The sequence below is a fragment of the Nicotiana attenuata genome, unplaced genomic scaffold, assembly GCF_001879085.1.
Source record: "Nicotiana attenuata strain UT unplaced genomic scaffold, NIATTr2, whole genome shotgun sequence".
Taxonomy (NCBI): Eukaryota; Viridiplantae; Streptophyta; class Magnoliopsida; order Solanales; family Solanaceae; genus Nicotiana; species Nicotiana attenuata.
This window is the reverse complement of record NW_017672767.1, coordinates 20,809-41,616: the sequence shown is the minus strand read 5'-3', so window position 1 is coordinate 41,616 and position 20,808 is coordinate 20,809.

The window sequence follows — 20,808 nt, the reverse complement described above, 5'->3', positions numbered from 1 at the left end:
TTACAAGATGATGCCGTTCGGATTGAAGAATGCTGGGGCCACCTACATGAGGGCCATGACTACTATTTTCCATGACATGATACACAGGGAGATCGAGGTGTATGTAGATGATGTCATCATCAAATCCAAGAGGGCCACTAATCACATGGAAGATCCGAGGAAGTTCTTCAACAGACTGAGAAGGTACAACTTGAAACTGAATCCCGCCAAATGTGCATTCAGGGTTCCCGCCGGAAAACTGCTTGGGTTCATCGTAAGTCGCCGAGGAATAGAACTGGATCCGTCAAAGGTTAAAGCCATTTAGGAATTGCCGTCGCCAAAGAACAAGAAAGAGTTTATGAGTTTCTTGGGGAGACTCAACTACATCAGCAGTTCATAGCCCAGTCCACTGTCATTTGTGAACCAATCTTTAAGATGTTGAAAAAGGACGCCGCCACTAAATGGCCTAATGATTGTCAAAAGGCCTTCGACAGAATCAAGGAATACCTATCAATGCTGCCAGTCCTGGTTCTGCCCGAACCGGGTAGACCGCTATTGCTCTACCTTGCAGTACTGGATGGGGCATTCGGCTATGTTTTGGGACAACATCATGAAACGGGGAGAAAGGAGCAAGCCATCTACTATCTCAGCAAGAAGTTCACCCCGTATGAGGCCCGGTATTCCCTGCTAGAGCGCACGTGTTGTGCTCTGACTTGGGTAGCTCAGAAGCTGAGGCATTATTTCTGTGCCTATACCACTTATCTCATATCAAGGATGGATCTGCTAAAGTACATCTTTCAGAAGCCCATGCCCATGGGCAAGCTAGCCAAATGGCAAATCCTGCTGAGTGAATTCGATATTGTCTACGTTACCCAGAAAGCGATCAAAGGACAAGCACTGGCCGATCATCTTGCCGAAAACCCCGTGGGTGGAGAATACGAGCCTCTANTAACGTTAGCGACTTACTTACGTCACTACGTCCATACCTACCTACCACCAACGAAGTCTAACGGGACCGTCCCCAACCTCCTCCTCCTCCAAGTCCTATAAAAAACAGGGGCAAAGCAAAAATGGAAGATTTGAACAATGCCAGAAAGGAGAATTCGGTTGAAAGGGTAGAGGTTCCTCAGGGTATTCAGGTATCCAAAGAAAGTGCCGCTCAGCTCGAACAGAAGTTACTGAAATTTCAAGAAGAACTAGACCAAGTTCGGAACTTGGCGAGTCTGTCGTTCTCCCTCACTACTCCCGACAGCAACTTTCAACACTCCATGCCTCTACAGAACATCCCCAAGCCGCAGAAACAACCCGCTACTCATCAAAATTGCAACACATGCCACAACAACACTCCACTCCTCATCCCTGAACCATCGAATGATTATCCCCACCACTCTCCATCTATGTGGAAACCCTACCACAATACACTCAACCCATTACAAACACACCGGAATCTGATAACAAAGACTCTCTCATCAAAAACCTGACAGCCGAGCTCAAGAAATTAACTAGCCGAGTCCAGGGCGTTGAAGGAAACAAAGGCATTGAAGAGCTGAATTATGAGGATCTTTGCATTCAGCCAGACGTCGAACTTCCCGAGGGGTACAAACCTCCCAAGTTTGAAATGTTTGACGGCCCGGGGGATCCCAGAGTCCATCTGAGGACATACTGTGATAAGCTGGTCGGCGTAGGAAGAGATGAGAAGATTCGCATGAAACTCTTCATGAGAAGTTTGAAAGGCGATGCGCTATCTTGGTACATTAGCCAAGATCCCAAGAAGTGGACGAGCTGGGTTGGAATGGCGTCCGATTTCATGGACAGGTTCAGGTTCAATACAGAAAATGCACCAGATATCTTCTACATCCAGAATCTGAAAAAGAAACCACTGAGACATTCGCGAGTATGCTACTCGATGGTGATCCAAGGCTGCTAAGGTTAGGCCGGCCTTAGAGGAAGAACAGATGAACCGATTTTTCGTTGGAGCTCAAGATACGCAGTATTATGAGAGGTTAATGTTGATAGAGGGACAGAAATTCTCCGATATCATCAAGCTAGGAGAAAGGATTGAGGAAGGCATTAAGAGCAGTATGGTCACTAATTTTGAAGCACTGCAGGCTACCAACAAAGCCCTACAATCTGGTGGCGCGTCCAAGAAAAAAGACGTGAGTGCCGTGATGGTTGCACAGAGAACTAAGACCCCAGTAAAATACCAAGCCTACCCAGTACCCCCTCTCACATACCAGCCTATCCCCAATTACCAAGCACCTCCGCCCTCTTACCAAATTCCTGCTTACCAATCATCCCCCTCCCCCACATATCAACCTACCTCACCAAGATATTCCCAAACTGCACCCGTCTACCAAGCCTATAACGCTCACTACCAATCACCTCCCGCCCGCCAAAACTTCCCCAGGCCACGCCCTAGCTTCGACCGTAGACCTCCCAAGCAATACACCGCCATCGCCGAGCCAATCGACCAACTATATGAAAGACTCAAAGCAGCCGGTTACGTCACCCCAATCCCTGTCATAACTCCAGAAAATCCTTCCCAATGGGTCAATCCAAATAAAACCTGTGCATACCATTCTGGCATGAAAGGGCATACCATTGACGAGTGCCGATCTCTGAAAGACAAAATCCAAGCTCTAATTGACAACAAAATCATCGTGGCCAAGGAACCTGCTCCTAATGTTCGCAACAATCCTTTGCCTGATCATAAGGGTGGTGGTGTGCATATGATCGAAGTAGAAGATGATTGGGACCCCAAAGGGTCAATTGGATTAATTGCCGAAGGTGACGAGCCCAAGAAACCAACAGTCACACTAAATCCAATCGTAGTCCAGATCCAGCCCTCTGGGGATGCTGAAGTAAACATGTCTGTGCCTCTCGAGTTTGAAACACCGTCCTCCATAAAGACTGCAGAGCCAATTGAGGTGGAGTTTGGGTTTCCAAAAGCACCTGCACCATTCGAAGTTGCTGTGTTGCCTCCCAAAATGAGAGTGCCCATTCCTGTGGCAATGTCAGCCGTAACGCCATTCCATACACAGGCCATTCCTTGGGATTACACCGCCGAGGCAAGAAGGAAGGGAAAGACTAGGTCTGGAGAAGCAATTGCAGCGCAGGGTATGACCAGGACTGGCAGAATTTATACTCCGGAGCACTTAGTTGAATCAAGTAAGCAGGCCTCTGGACGGCCTATTGAAACTGGGCCCGATGATCTCTGGCGGAAGATACAGGCAAAAGAATACTCAGTTGTCGACCAATTAAACAAAACACTAGCACAAATCTCAATTCTAGCTCTACTACAAAGCTCCGAGACACACAAGAACGCCCTGATGAAGATACTAAGCAAGGCATACGTACCCAACAATATAACTGGAGGAGAGATGGCAAACATGGTCAGGCAGGTATTGGAGAGTCACAAAATCACTTTCCACGAGGATGAGTTGCCCCCTGAAGGTTTAAGCCACAACAAAGCATTGCACATCACTATGCAATGCGAAGACTATTTCATCACCAGGACTTTGATTGATGGAGGGTCTAGCCTCAACATTTGTCCATTGGTGACCCTCAGAACATTGGGGAAGAGTCTGCATGAAATCAAGGATGGGGCTATCAACGTCAAAGCTTTTGATGGCTCCCAAAAGTCCACTATTGGGGAAATCAGTTTATGTTTGCAAATGAGGCCAACTTGGTTCGATGTTGATTTTCAAGTAATAGACATCCCAGCATCCTACAACTTACTACTGGGACGACCTTGGATCCACGCCGCTGGAGCTGTAGCATCAACCCTGCACCAGGCAGTGAAGTTCGAGTGGAATCACCAAGAGGTGATTATTCATGGCGACGGGAGTAACCCTATATACAGTCGCCAAACCATCCCAGCAATTGAAGGAAGAAGGAGACTAGGAGGAGAAACCTACCACCAAATTGAGCGAGTCAACGCCGTAGACAAAGATGAGTGGTGGGATAACAAGATAGAGAGTATACTAAACTGGAGCGGGTATGAACCTGGAAAAGGGCTCGGCAAGAACCTCCAGGGAATCACCAAGCCTATCAAACTGAAGAAGCATGGCACCACTTTCGGGTTAGGGTATGGATACACTTGGCAAGAATTCAGGAACTGGTCGCCACCATGGCACGGCCCTTACTATCCGCTGGAGCACCCGATACCCCGCCTGGAGCAGACTTTCCAGACGGCAGACATCTTATATGGGTCAGAGGAAGATGAAACATTGGCCGCAATAAAGAACCTATTTTTGGAAGATGACGATATGGACTATCACGTCATTCTCGAGGAGGAAGGGGAGGAAGGCCCTTCCATACAGGCGGTGAGCCGAGGGGAGCGCCTCAACAATTGGTCCATCAGAACCACCAAGGCCCGGAGAGCTTTGGGGTAGCAAGGCTGAACAAAGCATTATGCATTATCTTTTACTTTTCGCTAGTTGATTTCCCTTCAGTATTATCTTTAAATTTTGAAAAAAACTCCGATGTTCAAAACAATTTTGGAATTTATCAAAGCATTTCAGTTTCTTATATATGTCTTGCGCTTATTATTTTTCTCTTTCATTTATTTTACTTTTACACAGCATTACTATTACTTATCTTGATGAACCGATGAATGTGACATGCGACGAGATAACGCAACAAACGGATATAGACTCAGAAGAGGATGAGATACCAGAAGAGGTCATTAAAAACGTCGAAGACTTTGAGAATAGACCTAAGTCTAATCTGGACGAAACCGAGGTCGTCAACTTGGGGGATACAGAGAATGTCAAGGAAACGCGCATCAGTGTTCACCTGTCACCATCAGAAAAGGAAGAGTACACGGAGTTCTTAAAAGAATATGAGGACATATTTTCCTGGTCATATGATGATATGACCGGTCTCAGTACATCTATTGTAGCTCACAAACTGCCAACAGATCCGACATGTCTGCCGGTAAAGCAGAAGCTCAAAAAGTTCAAGCCAGACATGAGTCTGAAAATCAAGGAAGAAGTTACCAAGCAAGTCAAAGCCAAGGTCCTCAGGGTAGTGGAGTACCCGACATGGTTAGCCAACATTGTGCCAGTGCCAAAGAAGGATGCGAAGGTCAGAGTCTGTGTCGACTACTGGGACCTCAACGTGTCTGCCGGTAAAGCAGAAGCTCAGAAAGTTCAAGCCAGACATGAGTCTGAAAAACAAGGAAGAAGTTACCAAGCAAGTCAAAGCCAAGGTCCTCAGGGTAGTGGAGTACCCGACATGGTTAGCCAACATTGTGCCAGTGCCAAAGAAGGATGGGAAGGTCAGAGTCTGTGTCGACTACTGGGACCTCAATCGGGCCAGTCCGAAAGACGACTTCCCCTTGCCGAACATACACATCCTGATTGACAACTGCACCAAGCACGAGCTGCAGTCATTCGTCGATTGTTTTGCTGGGTACCATCAGATATGGATGGACGAAGAAGACGCGGAGAAAATGGCTTTCATTACGCCGTGGAGAATGTATTGTTACAAGATGATGCCGTTTTGATTAAAGAATGTTGGGGCCACCTACATGAGGGCCATGACTACTATTTTCCATGACATGATACACAGGGAGATCGAGGTGTATGTAGATGATGTAATAATTAAATCCAAGAAAGCCACTGACCACATGGAGGATTTAAGAAAGTTCTTCAACAAATTGAGAAGGTACAACTTGAAACTGAATCCCGCCAAGTGTGCATTCGGGGTTCCAGCTGGAAAACTGCTCGGGTTCATCGTAAGTCGACGGGGAACAGAAATGGATCCATCAAAGGTCAAAGCTATTCAAGAATTGCCACCGCCAACAAGAACATTAAGAAGATACTAAGGAAAATGGTAGAGAAGCATAAGCAGTGGCACGAAAAGCTATCATTTGCTCTATTGGGGTATCGCACCACTGTCCGCACATCAAGCGGGGCAACCCCCTATATGCTGGTTTATGGTACGGAAGCGGTCATCCCCGCCGAGGTAGAAATTCCATCCCTAAGAATCATACAGGAAGCAGAAATCGACGATGTAGAATGGGTAAAGAGTCAACGAACAGTTAGCTCTCATAGATGGAAAGAGAATGAACGCGGTTTGCCATGGTCAACTTTACCAGAACAGAATGACCAGAGCCTTCAACAAGAGAGTCAGACCAAGACGGTTTACACCAGGGCAGCTAGTGTTGAAGAAGATTTTCCCACATTAAGACGAAGCCAAAGGAAAGTTCTCTCCTAATTGGCAGGGTCCGTACATGGTTCACCGTGTTCTAACCGGAGGAGCCCTCATATTCGCACAAATGGATGGAGAAGTCTGGCCAAAGCCAATCAACTCAGATGTAGTCAAGCGCTACTATGTGTAATCTTTATGTTTTCCTATATGATGTATTTGAACTACGCCTGACCTGATTCCCGTTTAAGAGGGGATACGTAGGCAGCCCTATGGGTTCGATCACAATTCAACAAAATTTTCATTTTCCCCGACATTGGAAACTGGGGCAGAATTTGAGGAGGACCCTCAAAATTCCGAAGTTGATTTTCAGCCATTCGTCGCACGCAGCCGTCGGAAGCACCAGCCCGGTAAACTGGGGTAGAATTTTTAGGAGGACCCTCAAAATTCCGGAGCAAGAGAGGTTGCAATGTCTTGAACCACGTCGCAGTCGTCGGTTCATCTAAAAGAAGACTATTATTTTCAGTTATGTATTTACGTTACATTATTTTACTAAATCATGCATGACTATTATCCGAATTGCTATGTTTAGGAACGCTACCCCGATGATACACAACGTCAAGCAGGACGAGCAAAGGCCACGGGAAGACGAACTAACCTTCCCCCTTTTACAAAACTCACGATTTTTCTTGAATGCAGGCACTCAATTCGCAATGTCATTAGATATATTTATGCACTCATACTTCCTCAAGAATGCAACTTCTCAGAATCATCCCCTATTTACAATTGCATAAGGCTACTTTTCTGCCTTCCGAGACTAAGCATTGTCTCCATCTGCATTCTCTGCATTTCATAAGGCACCTTTTCTGCCTTTCGAGACTAAGCATTGTCTCCATCTGCATTTTCTTGCATTGCATAAGGCTACTTTTCTGCCTTTCAAGACTAAGCATTGTCTCCATCTGCATTTTCTCTCATTGCATAAGGCTACCTTTCTGCCTCCCGAGACTAAGCACTATCTCCATCTGCATTCTCTGCATTTCATGGCTACTTTTCTGCCTTCCGAGGTTAAGCTCTACCTCCATCTGCATTTCCTGCATTGCATAAGGCTACTTTTCTGCCTTCCGAGACTAAGCATTGTCTCCATCCTGCATTTTCTTGCATTGCATAAGGCTACCTTTCTGCCTTCCGAGACTAAGCATTGTCTCCACCTGTCGGCTGAAATATCGCCAATTTTATTTAAATCCTGTCGGCTGATATATCGCCAATTTTATTTAAATCCTGCATGGCTGAAATATCGCCAACTTTATTTAAATCTTTGCACCGGCTGAAATATCGCCAACTTTATTCAAATCTTTTCATGGCTGAAATATCGCCAACTATATCTAAATATCTATGTCGGCTGAAACATCGCCAATTTCATTTATGCTTTACATTGGCTGAAACATCGCCAATTTTATTCAAAGTTTCCATGTCGGCTGAAATATCGCCATTTATATTTATGCTTTACATCGGCTGAAACATCGCCAAATCCTGCATTTCATGGGCTGAAAGATCGCCAAATTGTCCAAATGCGTCATTGTTCGGAGGCACCATTTTCATAGCCCGAGAACGCCATGCCATGGCCTGAGGACCCCGCTTTTGTCTTCTGCATATCATTTATTCAAAGGCATCATGGCTCGGAGGCATCATCTTCATAGCCCGAGAACATCATTTCATAGCCTGTGAATCCTTTATTATGCGCTTCACGGCCCAGGACATCATGGTCTGAGGACGTCATCCTAACCGTCCAAAGACAGCATTCATGGTCCAACGGGAACTTGCATCACATTTAAATTCCGCACGATATGCTTGTATTACTCAATTGCAGGTACATTAACTCGCAACGGCCATTACAGCAGGAGCGATCCCGCTCCGGTTCTCGCAGCCCATCAGTCCCTGACCACCCTTTCCAACCTAAATATTGCGTCCGTCTCTTCAAAAAGCTCCATCGGCATACTCCGTCGGTATATCCCGAACTACATTATGACCTGATTCCTGTAAAACCAGGGATATGTAGGCAGCTAAGAAACCAGAGCTCGGTCAAAACCTTTGCAAGTCGTTTCCCTCGATCAAAATTGGTCATCATATCTTTACCCGACAACTCTTTCATCCTTCCCGGGTAAAGAGGGCAGTTGTTGATACCCAATTTTTCCCTATGTATTTTTATATATACTCAAAATATTCTCAAAATAGTATGTACATGCATATATAAGTATACCCAAGAGTTTTGGTATTTTTTCCTTATTTTAAAGATTTTTTAAAATCACTTTGTTGTCTATTTTAATAGTACAAAATTCAATAATTATTTCCAGACTATCATTTTTGGTGAACAATTTATCTTATTCTCATATTTACACCCAGATATAATTAAGGTGATTTTTTTTGCATATTTTATATAATTTATTTGGTATTTTTAAAGCTAAATTGCTATAATTGTAATTATAGCCTATTCTCCGATTAATAGTATTTTATAATTACAAAATCGCTCCCGGTATTTTTTAATTAATATTTATATGTTATTAATCAATTTAGTGCTTTTAATTGGTTTTTAAAACTATTTTAACTATTTTTATTAAAATAAAAAGGGAAGAAATGGCTGTTTAACATTTAGCCTCGTTCATTTCAATTATAACCCCTTGACATTCCAATTTTAACCACAAATTGAACCCCCAATTTTAACCCCAAAACCCCCTGACCCAGTTCTTAAATCACCCGACCCATACCTGATTTAATGACCCGGTCCAGCTTTAATCTAATCTGAGTCGTTGATCAAGTGAGATCAACGGCCCAGGTTTTATTTCCAAAATTAAATTCAACAACACCCCCCCCCCCCAAACCCCTCATTTCAGAGACGGTCTCTCTCTCTCTCTCTACACTGACTCTTGCTCTCCCTTCTCTCTAGAACCTTCTGGTTCTCTCCTTCGTCTCCGATGAATCGACCGCCTCTCCGGCCACCTCCAGCCTCACTTCTCTCGACTACGAGCCACCGTGAAACCTTGTCTTGTTGATTCCCTCTATCTTCGAGACTCCAGAAGCCTCCACCATGCAAGATGGTCATCGGAAGCTCTGCCTGGTTTGTCTCCGACCTTTCTCCGATGGTTTATGGTTCGATGGTGCTGCGAGCATCATTATTAACGAGTTTCACAGCCAGGTTCCTTACCTCTCACTGATTTATTACGAAACCCTAATTTTCTTAAAAACCTTGTCTTTTTAAACGATTTTAACTTATTCTTTTGTGTTTTACACTACTCTCTACTAGATCTTTTCGATTGTTCAAGTTTTCAACGTTTTGTTCTTCTTTTAAAACTAGGGTTTTCTGAACCCTTTCGAAATCACTATATCTTCTGATTTTTTGAGTATTATGTGTTTATGTTTGTGTTATGTGCTTGTTGGTATGATCTTCTGGTTACTCTCCGAGTTCTATGCTTTAATTTTGCTATTAGGGTTCCAGCCTTCTATTGATTCTGTGATTTCTTGCTTAGGGTTCTCTGATTTTCATGCCTATTGTGTTTTATAGGTCTGATTGTTCATCGTTTACCAAATATTCTGCTGATTTTGTGCATCTCTTTGAATCCCTGAATTTGTATATGTTTTCCTTAGAAGTTTTACACTGATTTTTGAATCACTTCCTTATTTGTGAAATGCTCTCCTTACTTAGTACTGATTCCCTATGATTTTCAATTTCATCTGTGATTCTTTGAACTAATTTGTGTGCACAATATGCTGTCCTTATACTTTCCTTACTTGAAATATTCTGTATACTTTTACTACTCATATTATGGAAATACCAGTCTTGCAAATAATATTTTTCCTTATTTGATACAATTTGTACCCGTTTGAACTATGACTCCTTAATTGAAGAGAGTCCGAGTTTTTAATTGATTCTAATTGGTATTATTTCCATAACTATGATCAGTCTATACGTATTACCTTATTTTCACTTAATTTGAGAGCTATAAGTACCCCCATTCTCTTTTGCATTACACACTGATACATTGCACATCACACATAAGAACAAAAAAAAGTTCTTGCTCTGAACTCTCTATTACACACATAAGCATACTCAGTGTTCTCTCTTGTTTTCTACACATCTTCTCCCGCTTTCCTGTTGATTACTGGTTACTCAGTCGGCTGAAAGCCAAGACTGATTGATCTTTGGGGGCTGCTCCATTATTCTACTGCTCTATACATTGTTGATTGTTTGGTCTGCATACTACTACTTACTTCCCTGCACACTACTCCTCTGCACTATCTCATCCTTGACTGGTATGCCCTCTATTTGATTCGTAGTATCCAAAACAATATGCTTTTATACATGTTGCACCTTATTTTGTTTCTTCTATGCTTTTACTTATGGTCCTGCTGTTCTTATTGCAACTAGCATGCCCCTATGTGATTATCCTTCTATTAATCCGGCATGCCTACTGGTTTGCTTAATGCATGTTCTCTCCTACTCCCTAGCCCCAGTACATTCTCATCATGTTATCATGAGCCCTTTTGGTTGAAACCTGTTGACTGTCTAAGTTTTGAAATGCTTTCCTTTGGTATCTAGGTGCAACTGTGTTGTTACATGTGAACTATTTACCCCACTCCCCTTTTCCCTGTTTGCGTTTACTGCCCGGAATTATATGAGGTATTTTGGTTCTGAGTTTTGTCAAAACTGTCCCATTGTTTTTCTTTCAAACTGGTTCTACATGGATCATTCTTTTTTTTTAAAAACTGCTTTTCAACTCAATTTCTTTAAAGAAAATTCTATCACACTCTCACTACTCATAGAGTTTAGGTTCTACCGCCTTTCGTGTAAGCATTGCCTTGGGTACCTTTGAGTGCCCATTGAACTTTGATGCACAAGGCTGGTAATTCCACACTGCACTTGTTCAGACATTTTTTTAATGTTTGGGTGCTGGTATTGGCAAAGGACCTCCATTGGGCCCTTAGGGAGCTTTTCCGCACCCAAACTATGGTCAAGGCTGTGAGACTTGAAAGAAGTGAGGTTGGAAAATTGGGCCTGGTTGAAGGCTCCCTATAGAGTAGCTTCTTAATTTTTTTTTTATTATGTAATTCAGCTACCATGGTTTGTAATAATTTGTAAACAACTGATTGGGGTTATAGTGAAATTGGGAGGGATTATGCGTGCTTAGTTTAATTAATAGGTAGAGAACATGTCTATAGGGCTTTACTTACCAATTTGTGCAATAGAAGCCATGCGTAGGACATGCATCTTACACCTAGATATCCTGTTTTAGGCTCTTTACTTTCAGATTTTTTTATATCACTTTGTAGTCAGATAGTGATTAACGAACAACTGTTATGAAACTACTACCGCATTTAGAGACCATGCTTTAGGAGCTTTATGTGCATTAGACATCATGTTATTTAGGGTTGCAATTGCTGATCGCCTCACTAGCTGTTTAATTTAACAACACAAGTTTGTTTGACTGCTTCTTCTCTTTAAAACTGGAATCAATATGCATGTTCACCACTTTTTTTTAAAAGACAAGAAGGCAATGCATACATCGCCTAAGCAAGCTTTTGGCCCAATAATAATAAAGATGATTGATTTTGTTTTACTAGTTTCAAACTACTCAACCTTTTAACTTTCCCAAGTCTTTTTATCCGTCTCTCCGAAAGTCCACTCTTTTACTGAAAATCTCTTTATCTGGAAACCTGTTTTGTATTTATATGCTCTCACTAATTTCCTGATTCTTGCTCCATTAAGTTTTCAAATTACTGGTTTGCCTTTCTGTCCAGGATCACGTTATTCTGATACTTGTTTACTTAAACTATTGTATTTTCAAATCTCTACCTTTTTTTTCAAACGATGTTTTAATAGTTCCCTCACCTTTACTTACTCAACTGTTTTCTTAGTTGTGTTTCTGCATGTCAAACGCTCTTCGGATCACTCAGTTGTGATTAAACCTTATGCTAAAACTGATCTTTAAACTCGCGTTCTTTTAAGACCTTAAATGTGTTTGAGACATGCTAATTACATGTTTACTTGTGAGGGATCTGTGAGCCTCTTATTTGCCTTTGTATGGTTCCTTTATGTGTAGTACTACTTGTTATGTATGTCGCCTAGCATTTTGTCCTTTAAACCTAAGGGTTCAGCCTAGACCTTACCTTGTAGGAATAGTGGTCCTAAATACCCTCTAGGACTTATAGGACGGGACGGGTAATAGCACGCAATAAGAATTCGTGACCAATCCACACGTTTAAATAACCTTTACGGGGTGGGAAGGGTAGAATATGGAGATGATGACCGATGCGCTAATATCACGTGCGACCCCTCTTTGAGGAGTGATTGCTGGGTATTGCATTGAAGTGATCCATATTAATCATAAACCTAAGATCCCTTTTCCTTTGTTTGCCTTTGTTGTTCTCTTTAGAATTGTTTAGACCTTTCAAATCTCTGCTCTCTTTCTACTTACTTTCACAAGTTTCAATTTAATTGCAAGTCCTTATTTGAGCCTTGATTGATTATTAGTAAAGTCACAACATAGCATGGCCGGGAACCACACTAGTGGATCTTGAGGGGTGCCTAACACCTTCCCCTCGAGATAATTTCTAGCCCTTACCCGAACTCTGGTTTTCCCAATTCAAAACCCTTAGTGTCAAATGCACTTAATCATTAGGTGGCGACTCTTCAATTCCAAAACCCAATTCCCAAACGGGAATAGAGTTGTCTTCCCAAATGTCATAAACCCGATTTCGCTTTAGAAAAAGGGGGCGTTGACAAGGGGCAATACCCCCTAAAGATGCCATTCTTTGTGTTCCCCGGGGTCATAGAAAAGAACAAATGACATTTAGTCCTCCAAAAAGGTTCGAGCTGCACAAGGGACCTAAGATGTATATGCCCAAAGGGGCCTATGTGTACGGGGGCCGGTAATTTCACCAAGGCTGAATGAGCCCTTGGTTATTGGTCGCGCACCACAGAAGCTCATGACAGACCCCACTGCCGTCCCATGGAATTACAACAAAGCGGTAGTGACATACAAAGGAAAAGAGGTCCTAGGGGAAGCAAATGAAACTAACCCAGCCGAGAAATACCTTAACTTGGAGGATTTGAACAAAGCTAAAAAGAAGCATTTCCTACTCAAGAAGCTCGTCAGCGCTGAGGAGGCCGAAGAATTCATCCGAAAAATGAAAACTGTGGACTACGAGGTAATAGACCAACTCCGGAAGTCTCCTTCACAGGTCTCACTCCTGTCTCTACTGGTGAGCTCAACTGAGCATCGTAAAGTGTTGATAAAGACCCTCAATGAAGCTTATGTTCCGATTGAAACCACTGTTGAACAACTGGAAAGGATGGCGGAAAGATTCTTTGCAGTCAACCAGATTCCATTTAGCAAGAATGATTTGCCCCCGGAAGGGGCTTCCCACAACAAAGCCCTTCATTTGACAGTTAAGTGTGAGGGGTACTATGTGAAAAGAGTTATGCTAGATGGTGGATCCGGAGTTGATATCTGCCCTCTCTCAACTTTGCAAGGAATGGAGATTGGGACTGAGAGAATCAAGCCTAACAATGTTTGTGTGCGTGCCTTCGACGGCTTCATGAGAGACAAAATAGGCGAGATCGATTTGATTTTGACTATCGGTCTTGTGGATTTCGAGGTGACATTTTAGGTCCTAGACATGGACACTTCTTATAATTTCCTTTTGGGAAGGCCTTGGATTCATGCGGCAGGGGCCGTACCTTCTACTCTCCACCAAATGGTGAAATTTGAATACGGAGATCAGGAGATCGTGGTCCATGGAGAGGACGAGCACTCAATTTATAGGGACCCATCAGTCCCATGTCTTGAAGCTAGGGAATGTAGCGAACATATAGTCTATCAAGCTTTCGAGGTTGTGGTCGCAGATCAATGTGAAGAAGGAAGCCCGTGTCCTCAACCCTTTATCTCAAATGCGTCAATTATGGTTGCTAATGAAATGATCAGGCATGGTTATAAGCCCGGGAAGGGGCTCGGGACATCATTGCAAGGTATCACAGAACCTATTACTCTGGCTGCTAGCGAGAAGTTCTTCGGTGTGGGTTTTCACGCCACACCAGCAGATGTGACATGGGCAAATGAGCGAAAGAGCAATGTTCGGGTCTTGCCTCAGCCAATCCCACATCTTTTCAAAACATTCGTCAAGCCCAAGTACACAGAAGAGGAAGATGAGGCCTTCACGGTCGAGGAAGTTGAAGAAATCTGTGGAGCTATAAGGCAGATGTTGTATGAAACCCACATGGTCTAGCCGGGAGAAGGCTCAATCACCGCTGAGGTGCAATATATGGGGCCCAATGCCAAGTTGCAAAACTGGAAGGCTACTCCATTCCCAGTCAGGCGGGAATCCCGGTAGTCCAGTCTTTCAACCTTTTCTACATCTCGAGTTATTCCACGGTGTAACTCGGATGTTTCTTTTAGTTTATTGTCTTTAAAATTCCAATGTAAACCCTGCTATTTTCGAAATTCAATGAAGTGAAATCAATATTTCAGCGTCCATGAATCTCTTTCTTTATTCTTTCTGATTTTTTGTTACTTTTCTTATTTCTTCTTTCAGTTCTAATAATGCGGACTGTAATAACATGACATGCTTGCGGACTTCATGCCCAGATCCAAACACGCTGTCTAATTGTGAAATAATAAATCAAGAATCCGAATATGATGAAGATGAGGCTTTTAGGGAAATAAACAGAGAATTGGAACTATTTGAGAATAAGCCTAAGCCAAATCTAAATGAAACTGAGCCAGTCAATTTGGGTAGTTCAGAAGAGGTCCAAGAAACCATGATAAGCATTCACACAGATGAAAGAACTAGGGATACACTGATCCAACTTTTGTTCGAATTCAAAGATGTGTTTGCTTGGTCCTATGATGATATGCCAAGATTAAGTGTTGATCTAGTAGTGCACAAATTGCCAACTTACCCCGATTGTCCCCCTGTCCAGCAAAAACAAAGAAAGTTCAAAACTGACATTAGTGACAAGATCAAAGAAGAGGTCACCAAATAGTTAAAAGCGGGTGTGATCCGAGTGGTCCGATACACCACATGGTTGGCTAATGTGGTCCCTGTGCCAAAGAAAGACGGGAAAACCCGAGTGTGTGTTGACTATCGGGATCTGAACAAAGCAAGTCCCAAGGACAACTTCCCTTTACCAAACATTCATATCCTCGTTGACAACTGTGCCAAACATGAGATATAGCCTTTCATGCATTGTTATGCTGGATATCATCAGGTCTTGATAGATGAAGAAGATGCGGAAAAGACAGCCTTCACCACACCCTGGGGCACCTATTGTTACAGGGTCATGCCTTTTGGTTTAAAGAACGCCGGGGCAACGTACATGAGAGCTATGACTACCATCTTTCATGACATGATGCACCAAGAAATAGAGGTGTAAGTGGACGATGTGATTATTAAGTCTAAGAGGCAGGATGACCATGTTCGGGACCTAAGAAAGTTCCTTGAGCGTCTGCGCAAGTATGACTTGAAGCTGAATCCAGCTAAATGTGCATTTGGAGTTCCATCTGGGAAACTTTTGGGATTTATAGTCAGTCAGAGAGGCATCGAGCTAGATCCAGCAAAGATAAAGTCTATTCGGGATTTGCCTCCTCCGAGAACCAAAAAAGAGGTTATGAGCTTGTTGGGAAGGTTGAATTACATCAGCCGGTTCATTGTTCAGTTGACTTCCATATGTGAGCCCATATTCAAGCTGTTGAAGAAAGATGCAGCGATTAAATGGACAGATGAATGTCAAGAAGCCTTCAACAAAATCAAAGAATATCTGTCAAATCCGCCAGTCTTGGTTCCACCCGAACCTGGGAGGCCTTTGTTTTTGTATTTGACAGTCTTGGAGAATTCCTTCGGTTGTGTCCTCGGGCAACATGATGTGACCGGTAAGAAAGAGCAGGCAATCTACTATTTGAGCAAGAAGTTCACTAGTTACGAAGCCAAATACACTCTGTTGGAAAGGACTTGCTGCGCCCTAACTTGGGTCGCTCAGAAGCTCAGGCATTACCTGTTGGCCTACACCACCTATCTCATCACCTGGTTGGATCCTTTAAAGTATATATTCCAGAAGCCGATGCCCACAGGGAGGTTGGTAAAATGGCAAATCCTGCTCACTGAGTTTGACATAGTCTATGTCACTCGCACGACAATGAAAGCTCAAGCTCTAGCAGATCACCTAGCTGAAAACCCTGTTGATGATGAATATCAGCCTTTGAGTACTTACTTTCCGGACAAGGAAGTAAATTCAGTTGAGGTAATTTCAGAAGACGTTAATGCTTGAAAAATGTTCTTCGATGGAGTTGTGAACGCAAAAGGTGTCGGGATTGGGGCAATCTTGATCTCACCCACTAGTCAGCATTATCCGGCCACATCCCGGCTTCGGTTTTTTTGCACAAACAACACTGCCGAGTATGAAGCCTGCATCATGGGTATGAACATAGCAATAGACCAAGATGTGGAAGAATTGTTAATCATGGGGGATTCAGACTTGATTATCCGGCAAGCTCAGGGAGAATGGGAAAAATGGGATGTCAAGCTTATACCGTACAGGCAACAAGTGGAAGATCTTAGCAAACGGTTCAAATCCGTCGAGTTCAGGTACGTTCCTCGGTTTCACAATGAGTTAGCCGATGCACTTGCTACTTTGGCCTCGATGTTGCCGTATCCAGGCAATGTCCACATTGACCCGTTGGAAATCCAAATCCGAGAAAGGCACGGTTATTGCAATACAGTGACTGCTTCAACCCTCAGAACTGCATCCTATGTCGGCACCATGGCCGTTCGTTGCTTGGGGTATGGATGTCATTGGTCCAATCGGGCCAAAAGATTCAAATGAGCATAGGTTCATATTGGTTGCCATCGATTACTTCACAAAATGGGTTGAAGCAGTCACTCTCAAAGCTGTCACTAAGAAAGCCGTGGTAGACTTCGTGCACTCCAACATCATTTGACATTTCGGTATCCCTACAACTATCATTACGGACAATGCTGCGAACTTGGATAGTCATTTGATGAGGGAGATATGCGAACAATTTAAGATCACGCATCGGAATTCTACCCCTTATCGGCGCAAAGCTAATGGTTCCGTTGAAGCAACAAACAAGAACATCAAGAAGATTCTTATAAAGATAATCCAGATTTCTAGACAATGGCATGAGAAGTTGTCGTTTGCATTACTGGGATATCACACAACTGTGCGCACATCGATTGGAGAAACACCCTATCTATTGGTTTACGACACTAAAGCCGTAATATCTGTAGAAGTTGAAATTCCATCTCTTCGGATCATCGTCGAAGCTGAGATTAAGGATAGTGAGTGGGTCAAAACCCGTCTAGAACAGCTAACCCTGATTGATGAAAAGCGAATGGCCGCAGTCTGCCACGGGCAGTTGTATCAACAAACAATGGCCCTTGCCTACAACAAGAAAGTGCGGCCAAGGAACTTTGAAGTGGGGCAACTCGTTTTGAGGCGTATTCTCCCTCACCACCAGGAAGCAAAAGGAAAGTTCGCTCCAAACTGGAAAGGTCCGTCGTTATAAGAAAATTGTTGCCAAAAGGGGCATTTTACTTAAGAGACATTGAAGGAAATGATCCTGAAACAGTTGTAAATGCAGACGCAGTCAAAAGGTATTACGTTTAATCCTTCTGCAGCACCGATATAATCCGATTGGGATGACGAAGGCTTTCATTCTCGCTACCCCAAACACTTCAACCATTTGCTAACCCGTTGAGCCGGTTACCTTTATTTGATTACCCTCTTTGGAACGCGGAAACGTTTGAAAAAAAAAGAAAAAAAATCATCAAAAAAAAATCAAAACAAAGTTCCCTGAACTACGTTCGACTTGATTCCAAAAAGATACGTAGGCAGCCTCTCTCTGGGGTTCAGTCACATAAAAAAAATCCAAATTTCCCAAAAGTGAAATTGGGGCATATGTTATAATGGTTCGGCGATGATCCCGCCTGAATGGTTCTAAAGTTGTAATTCAATCCAAATTCTTTTTTCCCCAAATCCTGCTCAAGTCCTTCCGATCAATCGGTGAGAATGTTCAAGGATCGGAGAATGCAGCTACTTGGATCCGATGTAATCAAAATGAGAGAAATAAAATGAGAGAGTCTTATTGGTGAAAACCCACACGGGCACAGTAAGGCGATGGTAAGCAGAGAAATTGAAAATGAGAGAGTCTTGTTAGTGAAAACTCGCAAAGAGCACTATAAGGCGATGGTGAGAAGAGAAATGAGAGAGGTCAGTTGGCGAAAACCCGCAAAGGGCGCCATTGATCGAAAAGAAGGAGTTCTTTACAACCATCGGGACTGATAGAGTCCTGGCAAGGTTTCTCGATTTGGAGTTACGAGTTATGATGAGTTTCTGAGAGATTGTATAGTGGCGCAGATCAGGTATCCAGTCCAAGAAGCATGTCATGTCTATTGAAGTCTGCATGCACTCCAGATAAGTCCTTCTTTCCTCCCCCGAAAGGGACACTTCTCTTTAAATTCATTATCCTGTCCTTTGTTTACTTTTCTTTGAATCCTTTTCGGTTTAATCCTCCTCCGAAACTAATACAAAGAAAAGGTGGCAAGATTGGTTTTACAGGGTACTACTTAACAAAAGCCAAATTCAAGGAAAAGCACCTAGCCTCAGCAGGTGCATCAAGTCGATCTCGACTAGCCATGATGGCCGATGCTTCAAAGTTAAAATTCTTGAAAAGGAAAGAAACCCAAAGTCAAAGTGCCGATAAAGGCAAAATGAGAAAGCCAAAGCCCCACACAGTTTGAACCATAGTATGAAAGTTTTGAAAGTCAAAATCCTTGGTTTTAAAAGAAAGATCGGTCTCCAGAAAGCCAGCAAGCAGTAAAGGATTTCGTCAAAAGAGTTGGGCCGAGATCAAAACACTTAAGGCCACAAAACCAACCACCGTTTCAAACTAATAATTGTTCTTTGTTTGAAAGTAGGAAACAAGTGTAATTAAAAGCAACCTTGCAAGAAGCAGGTGCGGCCAAAAAGAAACCGCGCAAAGGCTAGAACCAGCTTTGCAGCAACAATCTAAAAAGGAAAGTCCCCTCCAAATCTCTTTCCCGCATTCACGCATTCCATGAAATAAATAAATAATTAAAAAAAGCAAAAAAATTCAAAATCATGGTAGCCTAGGGTCCCCAATCTCTTGCTACGTTTTATTTTAGACACAGTGTCTCCACTCCCTAGTCGCTTTTCCAACATAGGGTCTCCACTCCCTAGTTGAGTTTATTTTAGACATAGGGTCTCCACTCCCTAGTCACTTTTCCAACATAAGGTCTCCACTCCCTAGTTGAGTTTATTTTAGACATAGGGTCTCTACTCCCTAGTCGCTTTTCCAACATAGGGTCTCCACTAAATAGTTGAGTTTATTTTAAACATAGGGTCTCCACTCCCTAGTTACTTTTCCGACATAGGGTCTCTACTCCCTAGTTGAGTTTATTTTAGACATAAGGTCTCCACTCCCTAATCTCTTTTCAAACATAGGGTCTCCACTCCCTAGTTGAGTTTATTTTAGACATAGGGTCTCCACTCCCTAGTCGCTTTTCCAACATAGGGTCTCCACTCCCTAGTTGAGTTTATTTTAGACATAGGGTCTCCACTCCCTAGTCACTTTTCCAACATAGGGTCTCCACTCCCTAGTTGAGTTTATTTTAGACATAGGGTCTCCACTCCCTAGTCGCTTTTCTAACATAGGGTCTCCACTCCCTAGTTGCTTCTACAACATAGGGTCTCCACTCCCTAGATAAGTTTATTTTAGACATAGGGTCTCCACTCCCTACTCGCTTTTCCAACAGAGGGTCTCCACTCCCTAGTTTAGTTTATTTTAGACATAAGGTCTCCACTCCCTAGTCGCTTTTCCAATATAGGGTCTCCACTCCCTAGTTGAGTATATTTTAGACATAGGGTCTCCACTCCCTAGTCGCTTTTCCAACATAGGGTCTCCACTCCCTAGTTGAGTTTATTTTAGACATAGGGTCTCCACTCCCTAGTCGCTTTTCCAACATAGGGTCTCCACTCCCTAGTTGAGTTTATTTTAGACATAGGGTCTCCATTCCCTAGTTGCTTTTCGAACATAGGGTCTCCACTCCCTAGTTGATTTTATTTTTAGACATAGGGTCTCCACTCTCTAGTCGCTTTTCCAACATAGGGTCTCCACTCCCTAGTTGATTTTATTTTTAGACATAGGGTCTCCACTCTCTAGTCGCTTTTCCAACATAGGGTCTCCACTCCCTAGTTGATTTTAGTATAGATATAGGGCTCCACTCTTTAATCTCTTTTTCCCAAGGATAACAATCCTGATTTTGTTGCTTTCAACAAAGAAATAGTTTAGATTTTTTGGTATAAATAACTCACAAAATTTTCCTAGTGAAAAATGGGGCAGAAAATTTTGTTCATTTGTTTGCTTTGGTGCCTGAACAGGTTTCCACCGTGAGGCACAAGGTTTGAGATGACCAAAAGAAGAAGTCTCAAACCCAAATAAAATAAAAGAAAAACAAGAAAAGAAGTTGAAGTCCAACAATAGAAGCAGAGAAAAGGTGCGGACTGCCCAAGATATGATTGAAGTCACAAGCTTTGCATGTCCCGTCTTGATCCGAAAAGCTGAAGGAGAATGGACCAATGGTTGCAAC